Raw genomic sequence first — 27,891 nt, 5'->3', positions numbered from 1 at the left:
GACTTAATAACCTAGTTGTAACCAGTTTGGATATGACAACAACAACAACAACAGCAACAACAATTTTATTTCTTACCCACCACTCCTCGTGGCTCGAGGTGGGGTAAGAAAAAAGTAAAACACATTTGTAAAAATACTACAAATGATGTGTAGAGTGGATGGAGCAAGCTCCTATTTCATCCCCCAGGTCCCAAAATCCATTTAATATATATCTTCAAATAGAAGATGTATCAGATCTTAAACTGCTGTTCTTGACCTATAAAGCCCTATACAGTTCCGGCCCAGCTTACTTGTCCAATCGTTATCTCCCTCTATGATCCACCCCCAAGTTTACGATAGTCATGGGAGGCCCTGCTCTCGATCCCGTCACCCTCACAAGTGTGGTTGGCAAGGACGAGAGACAGGGCCTTCTCAGTGGTGGCTCCCCATCTTTGGAAGGCAATCCCTGGTGAGATTAGACTGACTCCCTCTCTCCTCGCCTTCAGAAAAAAAGCTCAAGTCTTGGCTTTGGAACCAAAGGTTCGGGCAGCTAACAGAGCAGCAATTGCAATGACTTACACCAATGAATAGACCTGGACTGGAACTCTGGGTTACAATTTGGATTTGAGGACTTAGGCTGGTAGTGCTGCAATATTTTAATGTATTTTAATGTTTGTTGCTCTATTTAATGTTAACTCTTCCTATTGTTTTTTATGTGCCAGCATCTAATTGTTGCCAATTGTGAACTGCCCTGAGTCCCCTTATGGGGATTGAAAAGGATGGGGTACAAATGTCTGAAATAAATAATAATAAATATAACAGAGATGTGCAAAAATTAGCTCCCCTCAGAAGATGGAATTTAGCATATCTCTACATTCAAAGCTCTTGTTCTAATCAAATATAGGTATGCAAGTTAAAATTCAGTTTCATATTGCCAATGAGAAAGATACCTTGACCCAATTATCAAAGCTTGTGGAAGAAATGTGCAACTTGTTTAAATTGTGTTTTATCTAGAGATCCCAGGTTATATGCACTGGGTCCTCTACAATTTTTTTTAATCTTTATGTCTCATAACGGTAAGAAGCAGAAAGGAAAGGGAAGAAATGAACTTATGTTTGGAATCAGCAGACATAGGAATAATGCACACTGCCATCATGTCACAATCAATCAGAAGACTCATTTCAATCAAACCAGCAATGGTTGGTTCAGCCAAGTAAAATTAACAGCAATGATAATATATATTTTAGCTTCTCTGCATCACACCTTCAGTAAAAGATAGCTCAGCTGCTTTCAGTTCAGTGGGGAAATGATGAAAAATTCCAGAACAAGAACTTGGACAATATGTCAGGTGGAAAATAATTTCTGCGGAGACTAGCGAGGCCCTCAAGGCTATGAACGTTTCTTATACCAAACCCATTTAGGTTGCATCGGGGTCAAACCCAGCAGAAAACACAAAGACGAGGAAACAGATTATCATATTTACTACTTTAAAGCTCAAACCCTCTATTCCAAAGTGACAGTAACAAATTGCTATTTTAAGAACTGATATCGGATTTTCTTTCCAGCCTGCTCTGAGTAGTTGACGCCACTCCAGATTGCAATCCAGCATAATTCATTTGACTGACACATTGATAAATGGTTCACTCTCCACTGAAGTCACTGTCCAGGGAACAAACTGAACCAATTAAACTTTGGAGGCAGCCAAATGGCAGATTCATCCCTGGCTGATCCGATCCAACGGGGTTGTTCTTCTGTTCTTAAAAATATGGCAAAGCAAAGGTATTACTGGTGAGTGTGGGGCAGAGGGAGAATAACACTCTTCTGAATGTAGTATCTTCTAAATTATTAGTCCCTAATTTGTATTTTGAGCAATAGCAATCTGTAGGGATTAAATTCTGCCCATGATTTATGGGTTCACCCAGAAATTTACTCAGTAAGATCCAAAGTCAGAGCTCTTCCAGAATGCTAAACTGTACCTAAACAGTTTAGTGATAATTCAGCGAAAACTGGCAATCAATCACATTTCAATTATCTTTATATTCTGATCTCAATTACAAAATTATTTATAAAATACTTGACAAGGGTTAACCTGTCACCTAAATTTATGGTATATATTGTTGCTGATAGGTTGCATTGCATTTAAAATCTAAATTGTTGTATGTGTTCTTGGAATTACAACTACTTACAGATTATATCTTCAACATACCAGGTCAACTCAAACCATTTTTCAAAGTTTTCTTAAAACAATTAGTAAAAAAAGATCTTAGGTCAAAATATATTTATGAATACTAATTCTATAATATCTATTTATGCTCTAGGCAAACTATGAAGAGGAGGTAACCTCTCAGTCCAATTCTGCAAGTAGTGCATATGAAATGCACTCAGTCTCTGGGCTTTACCTCTACCTTGGAACAATACGGTAGATATGAACACACAAGAACAGCTTAGATATATACAGGGGGATCCAGTTTTCTACCATTCCTGTAAGTGATTCAGAATACGTGCTTAGTTTGTACCTCCTTGTGAAACCCACATCTTTGAATATGCATTAAGGTTATATTAAGAATAATGTAATTCTACTAAAAATATGATTAAAAAGAATTGTCCTCACTAGAGGTTTAAGTTGTGATATCAATCTTTAAAATTGAGTCCTACAGGGAAGTGATTTGAATCTTGATTTAAGTCAGCACAATTTAAATCCAATAAAGCCTGATTTTCATAACTCTTGACTGCATCTTCTCTTATTTGACTTATAGGTGGGCCATACTTTCTCCAAACACTTAATAGTCTGCGGGTGACAGTAACGCCATTAGCATAACAAACACTAGTCTTCTTCAAGGACATAAGAATTCAGGAACTAAGAAGAAAGAACATTTGTTTCTGGGATACATTTTCTATCACAATACAAGATGCTGAGACCATAAACATTAACTTTACAGAAGATGTAGAAAGTGCAGATAATCATTTTGTCCAGTCAACTCAATGCCACCTCAAAATAAACAGACAAACAGCTAAGAAACTTCTGTACAGTGTTCCCTCACTACTTCGCGGTTCGCTTTTAGCGGACTCGCTGTTTTGCTGGGTTTTTTTAAAAAAGGAATTTTATTAGATTTTTTTCATAATACAATGAAAGAGTGGGAACAATAACAATATAGAAAGAGAGGAGAAAGATAGAAATATATAGGAAGAAGAAAAAGAAAAAAAGAAACACACACAAAAAAGAAAAAGAAAAAAAATACAAAAAATACAAAAAATGCAAAAAGAAAACAAAAAAAGAAAATTGACTTCCATTCCATCTTCTTGGTTAATGTCTTTTTATTATTAAAAAATATTACGTAAAAAATAAATGTCTATCGGGTATTCTATTTTCACAATTTCTCCAGATAGCTGTGGAGAGGATCCCAATTTGTTCTTTTTAAAGTATTGCCAGTATTTTTCTTCAACAAAAAAGTCCTTTATTTCCCTGGTTTTTTTCTAACCACCCTTCTATGGGTGGATTTAATTCTTATTTCCTCTGTTTTGCTGTTTTTTGAAAATATAAATAAAAATATTAAATATTAAATATTTATGTCCAGTGGAGGCCAGGGAGGCCAAGGACCCCGGAAGCGTGGCGGCCTGAGGGAGGGCAGGGAAGGCCTGCCTCCCTGGCCTCCACAGACCCTGGAATTGCGGCAACCTGAGGCGCGGCGGGGAAAGCCTGCCTCCCTGGCCTCCACAGTATGGCGGCCTGAGGCGTGGTGGGGAAGGTCTGTCTCCCTGGCCTCCACAGATGCCGGAAGTATGGCGGCCTGAGGCGTGGTGGGGAAGGTCTGCCTCCCTGGCCTCCACAGACGCCGGAAGTATGGCGGCCTGAGGCGTGGTGGGGAAGATCTGCCTCCCTGGCCTCCACAGACGGCGGAAGTATGGTGGCCTGAGGCGTGGTGGGGAAAGTCTGCCTCCCTGGCCTCCACAGACGCCGGAAGTATGGCGGCCTGAGGCGTGGTGGGGAAGGTCTGTCTCCCTGGCCTCCACAGACACCGGAAGTATGGCGGCCTGAGGCTTGGTGGGGAAGGTCTGCCTCCCTGGCCTCCACAGACGCCAAAAGTGTAGCGACCTGAGGCATGGCGAGGAAGGTCTGCCTCCCTGGCCTCCACAGATGCCGGAAGTGCGGCGGCCTGAGGCATGGCGGGGAAGGTCTGCTCCCTGGCCTCCACAGATGCCAGAAGTGCAGCGGTCTGAGGCGTTGTGGGGAAGGTCTGCCTCCCTGGCCTCCACAGAATTTGGAAGTACATCGGCCTGAGGTGCGCTGGGGAAAGCCTGCCTCCCTGGCCTCAACAGACCCCAGAAGTGTGGCAGCCTGAGGCATGGTGGGGAAGGCCTCCCTCCCTGGCCTCCACAGACCCCAGAAGTGTGGCAGCCTGAGGTGTGGTTGGGAAAGCCTGCCTCCCTGGCCTCCACAGATCCCGGAAGTGTGACGGGCTGAGGTGTGGCGGGGAAGGCCTGCCTCCCTGGCCTGCTGCTGCCTGCATGGCTCAGGAGGCTCTGCGGAGGCCAGGGAGGCAGGCAGGAGCCCTTGGGATGGGCCAGGAGGCAGGTAAGGAAGCATACATCTCAAAGTGATGTTTGGAATGGACATACTTTCTCCTTTTAACAGCTAGATACACTACTGTAGCAACCACCACCATAAGGCACATGAGAACTACATATCCCATACAATGCAAAGGAAAACCATGAGATAACATAGAATCTGTTTTGTTCTGAGATTAAATGAAGGTGCCTCTTGATTTTAGTGATTTTCTTTTATTACGTTTTGTACCTGTGCCACATTTAGAACAGAACATGAGATTTTATTCAACAGCACTTTAGTGTCGCTATCACTCCCTCACTAATGTTTCTAAAGAATTAAGCAGCTAAAGCAATGCTAAGTGGATACACAATGGAAAAGTACAATTCTAATTTGCTTTAAGAAATCATGTGCAAAGTTGCCCGCTCCCCATAAATCCTAAATGCACATTATCAGCTATAAAAACTCCAGGATATAGAAGTTTAAAGTTTTTTTTTTCCTCTAGGCAATAAACTTAATTGTCCTACTCATCTGTTGATGTTAGTGAGTTATGGACTATTGAAGTATGTTTAATTTTGTTTACTAAATGCAGGGACTTCTATTTATCTCTTTTGGCTTTCTAACTGACAAAACCAATAAAGGAAGTATACCACCCCTCCAATACAAACACAAGATAAAAAATAATATGTTGAATCTTTGTGAGAAACCAAGCTTAAAAATGAATGTTCCTTTCTTTTATTGCTGCTAACCAAGAGAGAACACATAGTGTTCCTCTAAAGAAAGAAAAAAGACAAAACCGCTGTTGTTTAAATCAACAGGCCAATTATGTCCATATCTTTCTTATGTCCAAGTTACAATATCAACTGTAATCTGTCAAGAAGAAATGTAAGCAGGCCAATGGGGTGAAATTCCTTCATTAGAGTGGTGATTATGTCACTGAGCCACAGGTGCCAGCATTCACAACTGCAATCTATCGCAACAGGTTAATCTTTCCCTATCACATAGGAAAGTTTCTGCTAAATATTAAGTTTCTTCTTGGATAGTCCAAGTCAGTATCATTTTTATGGAGAGATCATTTACATGGAGCAAAGATGTTTCTATCAATAATGAACACTAATAAATACTAGTCTCATACATTCGTATGGAATCGATATCTGTTTCTGCTTGTCCCATTTGTATGGCCCCCGTTTCCATCCGTTGAGTTTTTTGTCCCAAGGTGCAATCAGGACCTACATCTGAGCGGGACCGGCACTCAGTGTTTGGCTGTAGGCCCTGACAGTCAGGGCCTACAACCGGCACACTGCAAATCAGCTGAGTAAATGGCAACCCCCCCCCCCTTTTATTTGTTTCCATTCCCAAGGGGGTTGTACCATTCCGTGCCATCCGAAAGGACAGAACGGTATGAAAACACGAAATAAACAAATGAAACGGTCACCAGGCCCATGACTAATAAATACTTACTCAGACCAGAGTCAGATGTTTAAAACCGGAAGCAGTTCCAACTTCGTCTATCAGAGTTGATGCTTGTATTCATAGAAGACTGAGAATCTATTCTGCCACTGTGGATACCATCTAATTAGTACATTCCATTCGTTGGAAAAACAGAAAAGGAACTTTCTGTTATATCTTTTTTGGACCACACTTGGGCACACACATTCCATTACTGTGAAGTATTTACTGTTAGATGGCACTGTTATTATGTTCAATTACCCATGAAAAGGTTAGTTTATACAGAATGATCTATTCCTGTTCTGCAAAATCAGCTGCAAAGCCAATGCTCTACAACCCTAAAAAGAGCTCTTAAAATACCTGGGAAAATTAAAATCTTTCAGCAGGACCATAAATAAACGTCAAATGATTTCTTCTGTGGAGGGCATTACTAACACTACTAAAAAGAACAAGCCTATTCCACGATCTCCACCACAGATACTTAGGCTTGCTTATTTCCCATTCCTGGCATGGGTACAAGAGACTAGAAATTCAATTTCTATTTTAACCAGATATCATCTGAACTGTAAATTGTGGTGTCTCGTAAACTATGATTTGACATTGTCTTGTTTAAACTAACCAATCAACTGCAGTTCATCCGGATCTGGATGACTAGGCAAACTGTGGTTATTCAACGATTAACATAGTGAACTTATATGATTGCTGATGTAGCAGCAAATGCAACTGTGCATTTGTATAGCATAATCAATAATGCATAAAAGCAAATATTATTTGTTCCTTGATTTCTGCTTCTTCAGTATGTTTAAAATTTAATAGCACTGAAAGACTTTGAAAGACTTAAAGACTTTAGTTTTCCTTATAAATGAAATATCTTTGGCTTTGGCTTATTTTGCTTTTGTTTAATTATAATTCAGCCCTGATACTGCGACCCTTGCGCATAACACATGATAATTTCTGCACAAGGTTTGTACTACTTCCACATTGTTGGCTAACTCTTTCCAATTAGACAGGGCTATGTCTGAGAAGGTTGATCCCTTGTTATTTCTTGATCAGGCATGGAAAATCAAACACTTTCTTAGACATTATGGTTAATGTAACCCATCTCTTGCCAGGAATTCTTTTTCATGCAGCAAAAGCCCATGGTCCAAAAAAGCCAAATCTTCTCCAACTACATCATCTGTGCAATCTACAATATTCTCTTTCTTCTGGGCCCACGACACTCAAAAGGAAGAAATGATGAGAAAATAATTTATGCCCCAGTATTCCTCAGCTTCCTACATCAAAATATTTATATCCAGCAATACCATGATTTCCCAGATAGATCATGGTCAGAAGATTTGATAAATGCTGACAGTAACGGTTATGTCTTGGATCATCACACCAGTAAGATAGTGCATCTCTCAGGACATTCTGTCAGGTCTGTGTACCATTGCCTCTGCTTTCCTCAATAACAAATTCCTAACAGTCACCATACAACTTTCCCTCCCATGTATTCATAGAACTTCCAAGACTGTGCCTATGTTCCCTGACTCTGCAACTATTGTCCCAGTTGTGTGGACCAAGGGAATTGATTATATCACTCTAGAAACATGGTCTTGTTCTGCTTCTGTGGGTCATAAACTTCTTGGATTTCATTACTTCCTTTATTGCTAACCATATCCCCCTTTGTTGCTGTTCCAGAAGTACCTCTTCTGCAGAGGGGAATATGGCTATCAGTTTACATCCTGTTTCCACTAATAGATTTTTTGATAAAACAAAAAAGAGGTAGAGGAGGGGGGAGGAGGAAGAGGAAGAAGAGCTCAGATGGTGACAACAAAGGAGGGCTATGGAGGCTGTCCAGTATTTTGGAGGGTCATATATACAGCTATCACCCTGTTCAAAAGATGCAACCATGCAATGATCTCCCAACTCTCAGAGACCATGTTTGTTCCCCTGCGTTCAAAGTAACTGACCCAGAAAAATAGAGAAGGCTAGAGGTCGTGGTGGATGAGACCTTTGGGAATGTGGTTCTCCCAGAGTCTCTTCTTCTTAGGCAATTCCTCATTGTCTGAATATGACGGCCTTCCAAGATCTTGAAAGACGCCTGTGTGTGAGGTTTTTTTTTAATGTGGGGAGGTCAGTGGGCAACTGATCAACACACAGACTTCACAGAGTGAGGGTCCTAACCACTGGCATTGTTGACACAATGACGGTGGCCTTCTTCCACCTTCACAGACGTTGTAACATGTACCATGCCTGATCCGCCATTGAGGTCTTTGGATTGTGCTTGGCCAGGAACCTCCCCTGCAGCCCCCCCCCCCGGAGTGCATGAGCCTGGTAGTTACGCCCACAGATTGATTGAAACATGCAAGCCTCCTCACCACGACTAGGTGACAATCCATCGTGGGGGTCTCCCAGAGTATCAGCTTCTCTACTACTATGAAGAGAATTAAGGACTTGACAAAGCAAAGGGTCATTCTGAGAAACAGCAAACATATTCTTTGAATGTATTGTCGAAGGCTTTCATGGCTGGAATCACTCAGTTCTTGTGGATTTTTTCGGGCTATATGGCCATGTTCTAGGGGCATTTCTCCTGACGTTTCGCCTGCATCTATGGCAAGCATCCTCAGAGGTGAGGTCTGCTGGAGCTGGGAAAAAAGGGGTTTATATATGTGTGGAATGACCAGGGTGAGACAAAGGGCTTTTGTAAGTTGGGCTAGGTGTGAATCTTTCAACTGACCACCTGATTAGCATACAATGGGCTGACTGTGCCTGGAGCAAACTCTTCTTGAAAGGTGATTAGATGTCCCTGCCTGTTTTTCTCTCTGCTGTTTTTTGCTGTTGCAATTTTAGAATTTTTTAATACTGGTAGCCAGATTTTGTTCATTTTCATGGTTTCTTCCTTTCTGTTGAAATTGTCCACATGTTTGTGGATTTCAATGCCTTCTCTGTGTAGTCTGACATTGTGGTTGTGAGAGTGGTCCAGCATTTTTGTGTTCTCAAATAAAATGCTGTGTCCTGGTTGGTTCATCAGGTGCTCTGCTATGGCTGATTTCTCTGGTTGGAGTAGTCTGCAGTGCCTTTCATGTTCCTTGATGCGGAGTCTACCGTATACCATGCAGCTGTGGACAAGTCTACATAGGGACCACCAAATGCAGCGCCCAGACATGCATCAAGGAACATGAAAGGCACTGCAGACTACTCCAACCAGAGAAACCAGCCATAGCAGAGCACCTGATGAACCAACCTGGACACAGCATTTTATTTGAGAACACAAAAATGCTAGACCACTCTCACAACCACCATGTCAGACTACACAGAGAAGCCATTGAAATCCACAAACATGTGGACAATTGCCCCTAGAACATGGCCATATAGCCCGAAAAACCCACAAGAACTGAGATATTCTTTGAATACCTATCTGGGGTTAGGAGTAGAAGTAACCTGGTAGAGGCATTTATTGGGATTGGCTGGGTAAAGTCATCAGATTTGAAAAGAAAGAGAGGGAGAAGCTGCCTTTGGTTTTGTCCATTTACAATTTTTTGAAAAACTCTGTGTACGTTGCAAGTAAGTGTGGGGGTAAGGGCGGGGGGGGGGGGGGGAGTGAGCAAAATAAAAATTCACAGAACTAATTAGAATGTAAATAGACATGATTCTGTCCTAGCTAGAAGTGTGCTGAAATACTTAGCTGTATATAATTGAGACCTTTTCCCACCCCTGCCCTCTTAATCCCTTCTGTAAAATTAATCTCCTGAATAGTTTATTCTTCATGATGGGCTAGCCGATTCTCTAATGGAAATGGCAATAATGAGAAATTCAAGGAAAATGAGATGAAGGTTTAAAGGAACAAATTGCTGTGAATACCGAACTCAAGTTTTAAAAAGTCTACAATGCTTACATTTGTCTGTAATTGAGTTCCATCTCCACAGCAATCATTCCAGCAGCGTCAAATATTATGAATAAAGACAAATACATTATGAACCTGTCTATTACCAGTTAAAAATAAAGTTTAATTTTTCAGCTGAGTAAACAAAACAAACATGAATTTCTCAGTGGAACCCAAGACACTAAACAAATAGCAATGAAGATATCCTTTAAAGAACTCTGTGTTTACACAAACAAAATGCAATATGCTTTATATTTTCTCATTTATTCTTTGAACTGTTTGAGGCAAGTTAGCAACATTCCCAATTAACAAACAAAAGATTAATTTTAATTTAGTTTAGCTATTTTCTGAGTAATTTTGAGCAATAACGCCTTGAGCGGTCAGTCATGATAGAAGTACAACTAACACACTGAGCATACACAACACCTAGTTAATGCATCTGTAACGAGTTATGCAATACGTTCCAAAACACCTTGTTTGATGACTTCCACAAATTGAATTAAAACCCCCCAAATGTACCATTTTTGTTGACGGTGAAAAATTTATGCAACGAGTAGCGCAAACTGTGCACCATTGGTTACAACTGTGATTATTCAATTCAATTTTCCATAATCGAGTTGTATCCCTAATAGGAACATCTTTATTTTGAAACCATGTGCAATTCTCTTTTTTGTAATACTTTTATTGAGATTTTATATAGATAAGATAAAAAAGAAAGAAAGAAAGAAAGAAAAGGAAGGGAGGACGGGAGGGAGGGAGGAAGGAAGGAAGGAAGGAAGGAAGGAAGGAAGGAAGGAAGAAGAAGAAAAAGGAGGGTTTCTGTACTTCCAATCCCTTTCCTTGCTTTATATTCTTCATGATTTTTAGAATTGTCCTTTTCCTCCTCATCTCCTTTTATTTCTCTCCTGTAGCGTATTCATATCATTTTCCTATGGGCTATATAATGACTCTTCCCTTCATTCTGCATATAATTTCTAAAAAGTTGCTACTCCGTCGTCTTCTTTGGTTTTTCTTGATGCCTTGTTAAGAGTTGGGTCAGTTTATCCATATTCATTACTTCCATGACTTTGATTAGCCATTGCTCTTTTGTAGGTATTACTTTTTGTCTCCAGTTCTTAGCATACATTATTCCCACCACCATAATTAAGTAGTGAAGAAGGACTTTTTTGTTTGCTTCCATCTTCACATCTATAATCCCTAACAAAAAGTATTCGGGTTTGATTTGAAATTTAATATCTAGAATTTCCTGGGATTCTTCATGTATCACTTTCCAATATTTCTTTGCTTTGGTACACGACCACCACGTATGATAAAAAGTTCCTTCTTATTTTTCACACTTCTAACAGTTTTTGTAATATTTTCCCAATGTATGTGGAATCATATACCACCAATGCATCATTTTAATCCAATTTTCTGGATTGTCCTTTAGACTATGACCCTGGATGACGTGATTAATTGAAATGTATTTTTATTATGCTTATTATGTTTTAATGTTTAACTTATGTTTTAACTGATGTGGTAGGTTTTAAGGCGATTGCAAGCTGCCTAGAGAAAGGCGGGATATAAACAAGGTAAATAAATACATACATTTTCTTTTAAGTCATGTGAATATGTTTGTTTCAATTTATTGTTCCAAATATACTCCCATTCTGAGCAACCATGTGCATTTTAATAAGGTAAATGTATTCATGATTTCATTAAGTCGGCCCTCCGTATCCATAGATTCTACATCTACAAATTCAATAATCTGTGCCCTGAAAATATTAGCAAAATCATAGAAAGTCTTGATTTTGATATTTTGCTACACCATTGTCTATATGGGACTGAATCATCTACTGATTTTGGTATCCACAGGAGGTCCTGGAACCAAACTCCAGAAAATACCAAGGGCCCACGGTATTGTTCTTTTACAAATAGGAGTAAGAAAGAAGGAGAGTATTTGGTATCAAACTGGGGGAAAAACCAAAATGCCCCAAAAGCATTTTAAACCTGTTTTAAGTATAACAGAAAATTAAGCCAGACTTTGGTATCATATTACTGAAATTCGGTCTGGTTCATGTTATGTACCTCAGCTATGAAAGAAAAATCTAAAAGCTTATCTGTGATGCCTATGGCAAAAGTAAGGTTCTCTTTTCATGACCTCTAATTGTAATCTTGTTTTCATAAATAACTCCACAACCCCCTGGCAGGAGTATTTTGAGGAGATCATGTATTCAGCCCATATATGTGGACAATTAAAGATCACCTCTAGGTACAAGGATGAGTCAGTGAGCAGTGACAATTGTTTTCTGAAGGGACGTCATTATGCCCTCAAGGCTGGACACAGCAGTTACTCACAGATAAAACATGTGCTGTCTGGCTTATTAAGATGGTATATCCCCAGAGCTTTATGGAATCGGAAGGATTCCTGAATGCCCTGGGCCATTTTCCAGCTGCTAGGCTAGTAACTTATGGATTGCAGGGTATAAGTTACAGAACTGGGTAAACCATGTGCCCTTGATGGGTCTTCACTCTCCTATGCAAGCAAGGTAGAACTTTAAATACTGAAGTTAATGGTCACTTCATCACTTTGGGGGAAAAAACTTGGCTATCTTCTGGGTATTACATGAAAAGACGATTCTCCCAAGCTTATCTTCCCTTCCTTCACCAGTTAAAAATGACACATTATTGGCTACCAATAAATGAAACTGAAATCTGACTGAAAATGGCACAATATCCCTACAGCAGGCTTGCATGATACTGATACTAATCTGCTTCTATCCTGACATACATCTTGTACTCTCACGATGCCAAAAGACGGAAAACAATGCCACAGGCTGAATGCTATATACATATTTTGCAAATTAAAATATCTGAAATGGCTTATTGGTTGCAAATAATGGAACAATATATGTAGACTAGTCACCACACTAAGTGTTTATTGAGTAAAGATAGTTAGTTCTAAGTAAAGCATTATTTTATACACCTTTTTGAGTGTTTAGCCAGCTACTGACAATGATATAATATACACACAAGATAAGAAATAGCTCAATAGAAAAAGCAGACAATAAGCCAGGCTGAATCCAGCCTTTGCAACCACCCAAGTTAAATGCAAGGGCAGGCAGCCAAAACCAGAATACACCTCTAAATATTTTTTCTCTAATTGCCAGAAAATAAATATGAGCAGGTGCAAAACAAAGACAAAAGTCAGCAGTAATACCATTTTTATTAGTTAACACCAGTAGAATTCATCCATCATTGGATGTGGACAATTCAATCTTGGACCAAAGACCAGAATAATTTAGTTATGACAGGCTGAGGACCAGATAAGGGGGGACTAAATAAAATATAAAAACCTGAGCAGTCATTAAATATTATGACTATTTATGTTTCTTGGGCTGTCTCCTGACCTAAAAATCCTACCTTAAAATGGTGAGAAAGGAGAGAGAAGAGAGTCATGTCAAGCTAACTCTGCCCAGGACCACCTTCCACCTGGAAACTGATATCCTCACTGTGGGAGAACATGCGGATCAAGAATAGGGCTCCACAGTCACCTACGAACCCACCGCCAAGACTTGGAGGACCATCATCCTTGGGCTACGAGGGATTGCCTAAGTAAGTAAGTAAGTATGTGAACTTAGACTATTTAAATCTATGTTACATCATTCCGCCCAAAGGGAGTGAATAATTGCATATATCAAGTTCATTACTTTAATAGATAGTCTAAATTTTACAAAGCTACCTGCTTCTTCTTCTAAAATGTTGGCCCTTGTAATAGCCTCAAGGAGTGTGTTAGCAGGACAATCTGGAAAACCATGTGATCAATGAAAGGAACTTTATGAAACTCCAAGCAGATAAAGTCCACCTGACACAATAGCAAAAAACAAACAAACAAAAAGGCTGGAACAACACTGCCCTATATACCACCATCTGATACTAGATTATCAGTTTTGAATGGATTATATGAGTATACACTGCCAGATAAACTGGGATAAACAGATAACCTGGGATCAGATTCTGAGATATAGGGTAGTGTAGATCCAGCCTCAGTACCACAAGGCAAAGGTGGTTATGGACACCAATTTCCACAGGGTAATAATACAAGTAATACAAGTAATGTAATTGTACATTCTTATGCAAATAGTTTCCAGTTAGGCTATTTATTAATTTATTATTTATTTACTTATTTACAGCTTTTATATTCCGCCCTTCTTACCCTGCAGGGGACTCAGGGCGGATTACAGTGTACACATATATGGCAAATATTCAATGCCAATTTTGACATACAACATATACAGACATACACAGAGGCTATTTAACTTTTTCTTGCCGCCAGGGGAGTCCATCTGCGACACTGATGAAGTACTTCCGCATTCCCCGCATGCTTTTGCTGAAGTCTTTATGGCCTCATAAATTAGTTAATTTAGCCTCCCCACACTTTAAGGCGGTACCTTATATTCCTACTTGACAGATGCAACTGTCTTTCGGGTTGCAAAGGTCGACAACGGGCTACACAATTGGTTGGAAACTCACTCCAACCCGGGCTGGCTTCGAACTCATGACCTTTTGGTCAGAGTGATCTTAATGTAGCTGACACCTACCCAGCTGCGCCACAATCCCGGTAATGAACAATCATATGTCTAAGCAGCTGAATGGAAATGGTATAACTTTAATACTATGGGATTTCACAAATAACACATTATTTAGAAACTCCCAGTTACAAACTGAGTATCTCAAGGAACCTTAGTCAGAAATGTAAACTCACATATTTTAATGAACATGTGGAAACAGCATGACATGTTGTTAAATAAGGAAGAAGAAATTGAGAAGGGAATTGAGAATACTGCAACTCTTTCACAGCTTCAAAGAGAACATAAATCTTATAAATGGATCCCAAAATATTGAGAAACTGTCTTGCTTTATGAATGGTTTAGTTTTCAGTGGGTTTTTTAAAAAGAATGTTAGAGATTATTCTAATTATTACAGTCATTAAATATCAGTTCAAGTAAGAATTAGGTAGAAAGTAAAGGGCAGGTTACGCATCTGTTATTGTAGGGGTTTTTTTTTTTTTTGGTTTTTTTTTAGTGATCATCTCCACCCTCTTAGTACCTACTCGGAGATCTTCAATAGATTTGCCATCTAACATGCCCACCTACTGAACCATTCCAGATCTCTAAGCTTAATTTTGGTATTAATTCTCTAAATCCAGGCCTAAGAATGTGCTTTCAAGCCACTGATGTTAGCATCTTATTAGAGGATCAAGGTTTGAATATAGCCGATCCTACAGCCTTAGTATCCCTCAATTATCACACTTAAGGATGGAAGGGGAAAAAAGTTAAAGTCTTAAGTGGCAAGTCCAAAACTCATCCATAATAAAAGTCAAAATATGCTTGTATGTATGTGGCTATGTTTGTATGTGGAAAACACAACCAAGATCCTTCTGACTCCCACTAATCATGGATCTGGACCAGACCTGGCACACATAGCCACCATGACCAACTTTACATACTGGTGGGACCAAACATGCCACGTATACCCACTGCAACCAACTACACATACTGATGGAAAACTACTGGGGTTTCTTTGGGGAGGGGGGTTGACCCTGGACAATGAGATTTGCAGTTCACCCACATCCAGGGAGCACTGTAAACTCTACTAACAATGGATCTGGACCAAACTTGGCACACATGCCCATCATGACCAACTTAAGTACTGGTAGTGTTTGGGAAAATGACAAGAGATGACGGGAGTTGTAGTTTATCCACAGCTTTAATATAGTTGTTCTTTTTTCTTTTTCTTTTTTTGGTCATGTCAGGAGTGACTTGAGAAACTGCAAGTCGCTTCTGGTGTGAGAGAACTGGCCGTCTGCAAGGACGTTGCCCAGGGGATGCCTGGATGATTTGATGTTTTTATCATCCTTGTGGGAGACTCTCATGTCCCCGCATGAGGAACTGGAGCTGACAGAGGGAGCTCATCTGCCTCTCCCTGGATTTGAACCTGCGACTTGTCTTCAGTCCTGCCAGCACAGGGGTTTAACCCACTGCGCCACCCGGGGCTCCCGGTGTTCTCAACATGTGGGTCCCCAGGTGTTTTGGCCTATAGCTCCCAGAAATTCCAGCCAGTTTACCAGCTGTTAGGATTTCTGGGAGTTGAAGGCCAAAACATCTGGGGACCCACAGGTTGAGAACCACTGTTCTAATGGGACCATTCATAAAACCCAAAACCAAACAATGAATATATCTAATAAATACCGTTACAGAATCCCTAACCTGGGCACCAGGTAAATGATAATGTTAAAATATAGATACTGTAAGAATTGGAAAGTTACAGTATTTCATATTTGCAGTTAGAGATAAGAATGATATTCAACTGCAATTCTAAATTAGACGGAGAATCAATGAGGCAAAGAGTTATGGAATTGATGTGCCAGATGGCACAAGCAATAAAATACATAATAGCCTTGAACCAAAAGTGGTGAAATAGCACCATACAAATATTCGCTACAACATAAAATTTGTCTGAAAACTAAATAATTCTATATAATTCCCTTGCATCCGTAAGATGTAGCTAGATTACACTCCATACAAACAGCAACATCAGAAAAAGATCAGAGTTAGCTGAGATGGAATCTAAGGGTTGCAAGTACTATGTATACTGAGATAACTTTTTTCTGAACTACTAAGCATTAAAAATAGGTTTGGCTGTTCTAATCCCGTCCATCATTTGGGTGAAATAAATGCTAATCGCTAGGAATAGATTGTCAAACTCCTGGTTAAATAGACTGATGGATGGACACATGAGCACATAGACTAGCATTAGGAAAGGTATAAATTAGTAAAAAAAAAAAAAAAGCCGATGTCAAAATTATCGGGTATGCCTGAAAGAAGTGCTAGCAATGATTTTATTTTTTTCATTTCCTTTGAAATGTCGCTATACCACAATGTATTTTTTTAGTTTTCCCCAGGTATTTTTAAAGCTGTGTAACAAGTGCACAATTTTATTGCATATAAGAAATATTTGTACAATTACTCTGAACCTGCCCAAAAGCTGTAGCAGCACTGGGACATGACATTCAGTCTCTGAAAGGACAAAGTAATTATTTGCTTGAGATTATTAGACACATGTTAATGTAACATTAACCTAAGCTCGTTAATTCATCTATCAAGTCTTAATGATACCTGTCCTTCATTTCAAAAAGTTATTTTACAATGTACAATACATTAAATAAAGCCACATGGCTATTATATGTAACCAAAGCCAGAATTCTCTCATGATTATGACATAAATAACACCTTAGTTCAGCTTTCAATTATTGTAAGTCTAATAATCAAATCTATTGCATCAAATTTCTTTCCCTGATCTGTCTTTCAAATGACAAATGACACCTCTGAAAAGTAGATCAATAGTTCAATAGTTGTCATGGATTCCATTACTGACACCAGACATTGGTTTAGCACTGAAACAATTTCACTGGACCTCACACCTCTGAGGATGCTTGCCATAGATGCAGGCGAAACGTCAGGAGAAATGCCTCTAGAACATGGCTCTATAGCCCGAAAAAACCCACAAGAACCTAGTGATTCCAGCCATGAAAGCCTTCGACAATACAATTTCACTGGAATTAAGACAGAAAACAGAGGTTGAGTTGTAGGTCATTATCATACTGGCAACACTAATCCCAATGCTCCAAGCCATTTCATGTATATGTTCACCAGCATGGGAGTCCGAACTGAGCTTTGAGGGATGCCACAAATCAACAGACATGTTGTCAGTCAGGATGCCACCTTCTGAACCACTGTAAAGAAGTCCTGAAGCTCCATCCTAGATAAATAATCATGAACAGCAGTTCCCAACTTTTTCAGTCATAGAATCCTTAAGAAGACACCCCCCCTTCCCTAGGAACCCTAACTTTTCATTCTCTGGCACAGACTTTTTAAAAAGTTCCTTTAACGGATTTAAAGATTTTCAGTGGAACCTCTACAATGCTTTTACTAGGCTCCTCACAGAACACACTTTAGCAACCACTGGTCTAGAAGAATACCATGATTGATGGCACTGAAAACTGCTGAGATCCACACCAACAGCAGGAGTACCCTCCCCTCTGTCCTGTTCCTGGCACAAATCATCCACTAAAGTGACAAAAGCTCTCTGCACCCATAGCCGGGTTTGAAGTCAGATTTAAATGGACTGAAATAATTCATTTCATCCAGGAACCCCTGGATGAAATGGGATTGGGAAGCTATCAAATGCTCTGGAATCTTGCCTAAGAAAGGAATATTGAACAACTCGGAGATTAAGATCATCGGGGGAGGCCCTCATCTCAGTCCCACCTCCTTTGCAGGCACGTCTGGCAAGGAAGAGAGACAGGGCCTTCTCAGTGGTGGCCCCTCGGCTGTGGAAGTTCCTCCCAAGTGATATTAGATCTGCCCCCTCCCTCCTGGCTTTCAGAAAGAGAATGAAAACATGGCTTTGGGATCAAGCCTTCGGAGAAGTGAAATAGAAGGATATGGAATATGTGTAATGACTGTTGGAATGGCCCCGGATTATGATTGTGGAAGGCATGGTTTTAATAATGGATGTAATGTTTTTAACTATTTAAATGTGTATTAATTTTAATCTCAAATTAAATGTTTATTTTAATTGTATGCTGTTTTAAGGCATTGAATAGTTGCCTACATGTAAAGCCGCCTTGAGTACCCTTCAAGTTTGAGAAGGGTGGGGTACAAATAGGGTAAATAAATAAATAAACAAACAATGGTTTCTGTTTCTCCAGTAGTTACCTCACTACAGCCTCTTTTAGGCAACAAGGAGAAATGCCTTGCTGCAATGACGCATTCATTATTCCAAATATCAGCTAGTCAGTCTCTGGGCCCTTTTATGAGCACTCACAGCTGAACAGCATGCTCATAAAATCAATTATTCCAGTAGAAAATGTTATATATCTGGCCTTTGGTTTCTGCAAATGCTGCGATGTGTACATTGTCTACACTGTTTTGCCATCCCAAGTCAATCACATGATTAATATGAACTGTGTGGGTGCTAGTTCAATAAATACTAGGTAAAAATGTTTCATATTTCACCATAATCTGCAAAAGAAGCATTGACAAGAAATCACCACCAGTGATTTGAAAGATTTATATGGGGAAAAAAGTTCAATAGAAGTCCTGACAGGTTAAACTATGTCAAAAGGGGAAATCATCCCTTTAAGCCTTAGTTTTGAATAGAATTACAAGGATGCCACAGACTGTGGAAGCTGAGGAAAGATGTATTAAACACATAGTAAAAGAGAGGCAGTCTTATCTCTATGCCAAAGTCAAAATGTCAATACAAATTAATTAATGTTGCATCCTAGAAAAATAAAATATGCTTTCATCAGAATGATTTGTTATATAGTGTTAGAAATTCCCTCAGAGTGACTATAATTTCTATAGGTTAGTACAGAAATAATAATAATAATAATAATAATAATAATAATAATGAGGAGGAGGAGGAGGAGGAGGAGGAGGAGGAGGAGGAGGAGGATGATTTAAAAATCAAACTGCAAAGACTCTGGCACAAACCAGTAAAGGTGGTCCCAGTGGTGATCGGCACACTGGGTGCAGTGCCTAAAGACCTTGGCCTGCACTTAAACACAATCAACGCTGACAAAATTACCATTTGCCAGCTGCTGAAGGCCACCTTACTGGGATCTGCACGCATTATTCGCTGATACATCACACAGTCCTAGACATGTGGGAAGTGTCCAATGTGTGATCCAATTCAACAGCCAGCAGAGAGAGTGTCTGCTGTGGACTCATCTTGTTGTGTTTCAAATAATAATAATAATAATAATAATAATAATAATAATAATAAGCTATATTCTTATACCCCACCACCATCTCCCCGAAGGGACTTGAGGCGGCTTACATGGGATCAAATGTCCATAAGACAATAAACAAACAATCCATCAAACAAAAACACAATTAAAATAAAAACATAATCAAATGGAGCAAAACAAAGTAAATAGAAATAAAAGTACAAAACATTAACATTAAAACTCAATCCGATCAATACTCAAATCCAGATCCAGGAACCAGGGCTACTAAAATGGGCATGACAAGAAAGATGAGGACTTGCGAAGTACTTAAAAGATGCTGCATTATGCAAAATGAAATACAATGCTTTTACCTCGATTATTATAGGAGTGATGCTTATAGCATTTCTTTCATTTAATTTGACCAAAAAACAAAATTCTGCCTGTTCAATCTTTTCTTTTCTTTCTTTTCTTTTTTTTTTTTTGGGGGGGGGGGGGGGTAGAAAAAGAACAGAACCTATGAATAATCAAGCAGATCTGTAGCATGAAAAAAAGAGTAGAAATTATGCAATGTCGGGTCATATCATAAATGTCATTACTGCATTCATTAAGATATTATTGCTCTGATGTCTAATTTAGAGTCAGCACACCATAGAGTTCCGCTATCTTTCTTGTAAATAATTAGCTTCATGTTAATTGTATGCAGTTTATCCTTAAGATGTCTGAATTTCTGTTATTATTCCACTCATTCCCTCTCTTAATTAAAATGCTGACTCTTCTAAACAATCAAATAAAATGGCTAAGAATAATATAGCATACAAAGATCAAATTCCTTCTCTCTTGGAATATTAATTCAATTGGATTTCATTTATTTTTGCAGAGCTCACTGGATGTTGGTTTGATGTTTGTTTTTATATTTTATTAAAATGTTGTTCTTTTATTCTGTTTTATGTTGTTGTTTATATATTTTAATGTGCTATTTTTAGCTGTGTTGATCGGGCTCATCCCCATGTAAATTGACTGAGTCCCTTCGCGGAGATGGAGGCGGAGTACAAAAATAAAGTAGTAGTAGTAGTAGTAGTAGTAGTAGTAGTAGCTGCTATTATTATTATTATTATTATTATTATTATTATTTGTAACACAACAAGATGAGTCCACAGCAGACACTCTGCTGGCTGTTGTAATGGATCACACATTGGACACTTCCCAAGTGTCTAGGACTGTGTGATATATCAGCGTATAATGCATCCAGGTCCCAGTAGGGTGGCCTTTTGCAGCTGGCAGATGGTAATTTTGTCAGCACCAATTGTGTTTAAGTGCAGGTCAAGGTCTTGAGGCACTCCACCAGTGTGCCGATCACCACCAGGACCACCTTTACTGGATGGCGCCAAAGTCTTTGCAGTTCAATCTTTAAAATTTCATATCGTGTCAGCTTTTCCTGTTGTTTCTCTTTAATTCTGCTGTCGCCTGGGATTGCAACATCTATGATAATAATAATAATAATAATAATAATAATAATAATAATGTATTGTCGAAGGCTTTCATGGCCGGAATCCATGGGATTATAATAATAATAATAATAATAATAATAATAATAACAACAACAACAACAACAACACTTTATTTATACCCTGCCTCCATCTCCCCCAAGGGGACTTGGGGTGGCTTACATAAGGCCATGCCAATCAATACAGTAGAACATAATATAAACATGAAAAACACAACAAAAATCAGAAAATAAAGTACATAAAATGCAAAACCAATATGAGTAAATGACACAGTAGCATAAAATCAAACATTGAACCACAATCCATAATTTGTTTTTTTAACAGGATTGTGAGGTCAGGAGTATTGTGCTTCAGAACTCTGTTAGTCTGAATTCGGAAGTCCCAGAGGAGTTTGACGTGTTCATTTTCTGTAACTATTTCTGGCTTGTGATCCCACCAGTTCTTTGTTGCAGGCAGAGGTATTTGTGGCACAAGTTCCAATGAATCATCTGAGCAATAGTGTTGTGCCTCTGCTTATAGTCTGTCTGTGCAATCTTCTTGCAGCAGCTGAGGATATGAAACTGCAGCAGCAGTTTCATCTGCTTCCTTGCAGAGTCTACACTTGGGATCTGTTGTTGGCTTTGATGCTATTTGTTCTAATGGCTTGTTCTTGGACTGCCAGAATCTCCTTTTTCAGAGATCTCCTTTTTCATGATTCTGCGGGCGCAGAATGTCCCCCATTCAGTCATCTTCATGAAGGAATGCAAGTACTCCTATCTGAATTTATAGAGATTAGCAGCACTATAAATCACTCTACTAAGTTAAATGGACCAGTAGTCTACCTTGACATAAAAAAACATGTTCTGTATAATGCACAATTCAATGCAGAATTGCAGCTAAATCAAACTGGTATTACTGGAGCTCATCTTGTAGAGCATAGCACTCCACTGAGCCAATCTTCAATGTGAACTGCTCTATACATTATACAGATTGTAGTGGCAAGTTTTTTCTGGACTGGACCCCCACAAACTCCAGGTTGGTTTATATTATTTTTCAAATGCTCCCTACATAAAATACCTAGTAAACTATCACATCAGCATAACACATTTACTTTGGTGTTGTTATTAACAGTTTAAAAAGGGCCTGCACTGTCATTACATTTGAGAAGAGAATAATCCTTTGGAGCTTTTGTAATGCACACACTGTAATTTTATTTATTCCTTTTACATTTTTAATAAAGTATTAAATTTTACTTACAGACTCAGCTGATTCTATTGCATTGTCTGAATTCCGGTACAGCCAATATGCTACAGAGTCAACTCACAAAATGCTGCTTATGATTTTTATTTTAATTCTGTTAATGAGAAGATGCTACTTCCAGGCAGAGTACTTTGGATAACTTCTCCTCCTGTATTTCATTCCTGACATCCCAAATGTGATAGTTAAGTTAACTCACCTAAAGTAATTAATAATAGATCCTGATGATGAGGTAGAAACAATTCCCCTCTTTTAGAACCATGTTTATTTCCCAATTAATTAGGTTTCCAGTTCTGCATTTCATTCTGAGAAATGATTCTGAATTTGGCTACATTTTCAATAGTCTAATCTCACTTGTATAAATCATGCCAACTCGAAACTGCAGTAGCTGCTTTGGGTCCCATTCTAGGAGAAAAACAGTATCATTAATTAATTAAAGCAACTACCTTTTCCCTCCCTTTCCATATGAATCGAGGGATGATTCACTGTTCAGGAATGAATGCAATGGGCCTACTAGTCAGGACTAACGACTGGATTTCAGCCAATGTTTGTATGTAGTGTCAAAAACACTGACAAGATGTTCTTTACATGTTTGTCCTAGTTTTCCGATTTCTCTGACTAATGTTTTCCTTCTTTCAAATGAACAAAAATAACACAAATAAGATCAAAACATAAAAGGTAGCAATCCGATGCTTCTTATTTTGCTTTTTAGAATCAATTATTCTGTTTTCTTGTATGCTTTTGGACTCTTTAGTCTTTAAAAAATTACATGTAAAAGGAATATTTCACCTCAAGTTTTATTTTCTGCATATGTTCCTTTTCCAATATCAAAACTTTACTTTCACAATTTTAACCCTTTGATGTTCCTCCTTTTAATAACTGAAAAATTCAGGATTCAGCGCACTGCAGTTACAACAACGGTGTCTCCACAGGACATGAACAGTACTTTGTTCCCCAGGTTTCCTCTACAGCAGTGGTTCTCAGCCTTTGGATCCCCGGGTGTTTTGGCCTACAACTCCCAGAAATTCCAGCCAGTTTAACAGCTGTTCGGATTTCTGAGAGTTGAAGGCCAAAACATCTGGGGACCCACAGGTTGGGAACCACTGCTCCACAGTGTGAGTGCAGATACAAAAAGAAGATCCATGCTGAATCAGACCAAAAGCCTATCTAGTCCAGCCTCTCGTCTGCCTCATAGGAGGCTCATAGAAAGTACAGACTGTCAAAGTACCCTGTCTCATATCAGCAGCTGACATACGAAAGAAATACTCTCTATAGTACTGAAAGGAACATATTGCCGATAGTGACTAATATCTGCTTTTAGCCCCATCCTCCACAGATTTGTCAATCAATCAAATCTTTATTACAGTCACAAACCAGCATAAGGAGAGTGGGGTACAGTCTCATAAATACATTAAAATCATTAGAATCTAGACTAAAAGCTAAAATACAGAGGTCTATTAAAAAGTTGAAACAAAATACTATTTAGGGAATGATAATTAAAAACACTAGAAGGAAATGAAAAGGAAAGAAAATCTGGAGAGGGGGTAGGCGTATTCATGGAAGATGAGGGAGGGGCACAGTCAGGCACAGGTCTAGGGCACTAGGGGATGAGGGGGGGGGAGATTAGACACAGACTTGTCTAATCTCTATAAAATTAAAATTAGCAGCCATCATCACTTTTGGGGACCCTAAAATACTGCAATATTGCAAGTACTTCTGTAGATAGGGCTAACACTGCAGCAGTCGGAGAAAGATCCCAGATACACAGCTGAGCATGAAGGTGAACAAATACCTCTCCCCTCAAAAAGGAACCTGTGTTCCCTTGGGAATGCTCAGTTACCATTTCTTGCTTTGCCTGAATGCAGTCAATCTGTGAGAAGCTGTTTTCTATCTCGCCAGAAGAAGAGAGGAAGAGAATCCTTAAATCAGATTGACACACGGATCTTTGTGACCACTGTCCCTGCTTCCAGCCTGTTCAAGGGGCACCTGAACATCTTGACCTAGATTACATGTATGCAAAGAAGCAGTCCCAGATTGTGGAAGGCTTGACCAAGTTTTCCACTTGCCTAGGCAGCCCTTCCCTTGTGTTCCTCTGTCAGAAAAGCCTTTAGTTCATATTCTTTGAGAAACCAGGAGAAAGACAATTTATTTAGATAAAAGAAGTGCAAACAGGCTTCCATTTCTAAGGGTCTGTTGCACTGAGTGCCTACCTTGCATATAACAAACTTGGAGAAAAAGAATGCCATTCCCCTAAGGAAACATTTCAGACCAACTAGTCAGCTACATTGGGTTCTTAGTTGTAAGCATTAATTTACATATTTTTCTCTAGTCTGCAAATAAACAAATTAAGCAGGAAATATTTCAAAGGCGGAGGAATAATAAAAGCTTTGGGGAAAATCATATTTCAAATCAATGCAACATCAGTTTGTCTCTGAAATTTTCCTAAGAACCTTAAAATATTTGCCAGATGAAGCCTCTTGCTTCTTCAAAGAGCTGAGGGGCAGCGGAGCAAATTTTTCACCACATACGCCACTCCCTCACACCCTCACAATTATGCTTCCCCCCATCACATGGGGGAAGAGTTGCCAAAGTTGTGTGGACACAGGAACACCCCCCCCCCCAAATTATGTATGATGCTTCCCACTCAGATTGTGGGCAGGTTCTCTGCCAGAAGTCCAGCAACATCATACGATGGGTAGCGTGCCCATCCATCGCTGAACTGGTGGAGAAACATCCCAGGATGCTAAAAAAAGTCCTGTGTGATGAAGCCATAGGTCTCTTCTCAGTAGAAGAAAATGTATCAAAGGTAAGTAAAAGACCCTTATAATAAACAACAGATGGAAGGCAGGATGAAAATAAATGGATAATCCAAAATAATCAATCTAAAAGAAATTATTAAATCTACATCCACACCGTAGAATTCACACAGTTTAACACAACTATACTATGGAATCATGGGAGCTATAGTCTTGCAAGATCTTTAACCCTCTCTACCAAAGTATGCTGACGCCTCACCAAACTACAAATCTCAGAATTCCCTGTCACTAAGCCATGGCAGTTAAAGTAGTGTTGAACTGCATTCATTATAGGGTGTAGATGCACCCTAATATACTCCCACCTGGACTTCTCCTGCAAGCATATCCCAAAGAGGGAAGGGGAAAAGGAAAATGAAGAAAAAGAGGGTTTGCAATTATTTGTATTTATAGCTGTAGGAGAAGATAGCCTTTTATTTAGCAATAATTGAAGGCGTATAATTTCCTGACCAGAGATATACCAGTAAAGCATCAAAAGCACTACAATAATTCTGTAAAATTTACAGTGTTAAAGCGGAAAGATGGGGGTGGCCATCTGCCCTACTTATTTTAAATGTAATGCCTTTCGAGATAAAATGTGGTGCATTTTACTTCCTTAAAAAAAAAAAGCGGAATAATTGCTGAGTCCAGACTTCTGTCCCCTGAGAACACTTCTTAATGCACTCAACTCCAGTTCCATTTTCTGCAATTAAATCAAAACACTGAAGTGACTTATTCTCTATATCCAGCATTTCCACAAAACATTTCATCAGCTGGTTCCAACTTTTGTGATTCCAGCAATTCTTACCATCTTTCCAGCTTCTTAACTACCATCTCCAAAAATAGACCAATGCCCCAAAGATCTGAATGCCCTTGAGATCTTCTAATTAAAATCTCAGGTGTTCCCTCTTTCTGTTTATAGAGAGAATTAATTGGCTCAGTGGAGCAAGAAAAGGGTATGTGTGAATATGTATAGCAAGCAGGTTTTATTTTTATCTTGACTTTATATTTGTGGAATTATAGAACTCAAAGAGCTTTAACTAATTTGTTTGATATTCTTTTCCAGAAAAAAAGACTAGCTATGCATTATAACATTCAACAATTTAATAATATTAAGATAGACTGTCAAGTTAATCTCTCTGTTTGCATGAGATTTCAAAGTGTACAGTAAGCACATCCGAGCAGCACTGTAATTTGCAACTGGCAATCATCAGTAAGAAGCTTTAAGAATTCAGCTGGTGATTCATTAATCAATATGTCATAATCTCTTGATTCATTCTTATCAAGCAGGATTCTGTACAATCTTTTGCTTATTGCTATATTTATCATTTTTAATTTTTATGTTTACTTGCTTACGTAGGCAATCCCTTGTTGTCCTAGTATGATGGCCTTCCAAGTTTAGTGTCCTGGCGGTGGGTCCATAGGTGACTGTGGAGCCCTATTCTTGATCTACATCCATTTCCAGATGGAAGGTGGCCCAGTCATGGTTGGCTTGATGCGCCTTCCTCTCCTTTTCGCCCTCCATTCGTGCCTCTTCGAATTCCACAGCACTGCAGGTAACAACTGACCTCCAGTTAGAGTGCTCAAGGGCCAGGGCTTCCAAGGTTATTTATTATTATTTATTTAGAGTATTTGTATCCCGTCCTTCTCAACCCCCAAAGGGGGACTCAGGACGGTTTACAATTGGCAGTCATTTGATGCTGACCAAGAAACAGACTATGCCACAGATTTTGAGGTTAGCTTTAAACCCATATTTTAAATCTCTTTTCTTATTCACCAACATTCTGTTTTCCGTTCTTCAGTTAGAAGTATAATAACTGCTTTGGGAGACAGTGATCAGGCATTCGGACAACGTGGCCAGTCCAGCTGAGTTGATTACAATTCTGGGCACAGTAATTCAAGAAGGATATTGGTACGATTAATGAGAAAACACATTAATACTTGGTAAAGTAGAGAGCAGAAGGAAAAGAAGACCACATTCCAGATAGATAGAGTCAATCAAGGAAACCACAGCCTTGAGTCTGCAAGACCTGAACAGGACCGTTGATGACAAGGGGACTTGGTCTCTCATCCGTGAGGTCACCATAAGTCGAAGTAAACAAAAAAGCACCTTCCTATCCAATGAAGTCTTCATGTTCATATTACTCCTAATGTTTACCTCTAAAATTATACTTTTGGATTGTAATGTTAACTCTTAAATATCTCAACACAGAAGAAAAATCATCTGCTAAATAAAGCTGAAATTGGAGGGGTATACAAAACACAACATAAAGAAGGACACTTGGATTAGACTGAGCATTCTCTCTATGTCTTTTCTTCTACAAAACAGATTATTGTATTCTAACCTCTGTTACTGAAAGTATGACTGATACATGGCTGCAATGTCAGCATGTGTAAAATTGTGGGGGGAAAGAGCACATAATACAATCAGACCTCGAATGGAACAGCAGGTTTAATAACTATGCTTTGGCTAAAACCATGTCAATGTACCTTTGGAAATGTATGCAGTAATCTTTCTGTGATTTTTAAGAGACAAAACAAGAGTTTGAGACACGAATTCCAACACTGAACACAAGCTATAGATGTGGTCCATAATCAATGAATGAGTCAGTCCTTGGCCCTTAAAAACCATTCCTCTCCCACTGTGTGGGTGTCAATTCCGTGACACTGTTTATCCCTTCCAATCAGCTCTGCTAAATAATTTGTGCTGTCAACTCCTACCTCTGAGCCATTTCCAAAAGGCTATA

General features: G+C 39.1%; 1 protein-coding gene and 1 pseudogene across 2 annotated transcripts in view; both read right to left on the bottom strand.

Annotated features, from left to right (window-relative positions):
* The window catches only part of TRAPPC9 (trafficking protein particle complex subunit 9), a 334,050-nt gene that overhangs the window by 112,485 nt on the left and 193,674 nt on the right, over positions 1–27,891 (bottom strand). The window lies entirely within an intron of this gene.
* Positions 110–270, bottom strand: LOC137097036 (U2 spliceosomal RNA; annotated as a pseudogene).

The sequence above is a fragment of the Anolis sagrei genome, chromosome 4, assembly GCF_037176765.1.
Source record: "Anolis sagrei isolate rAnoSag1 chromosome 4, rAnoSag1.mat, whole genome shotgun sequence".
In the NCBI taxonomy this organism is placed as follows: domain Eukaryota; kingdom Metazoa; phylum Chordata; class Lepidosauria; order Squamata; family Dactyloidae; genus Anolis; species Anolis sagrei.
This window is presented reverse-complemented; position numbering and strand designations above follow the sequence as displayed.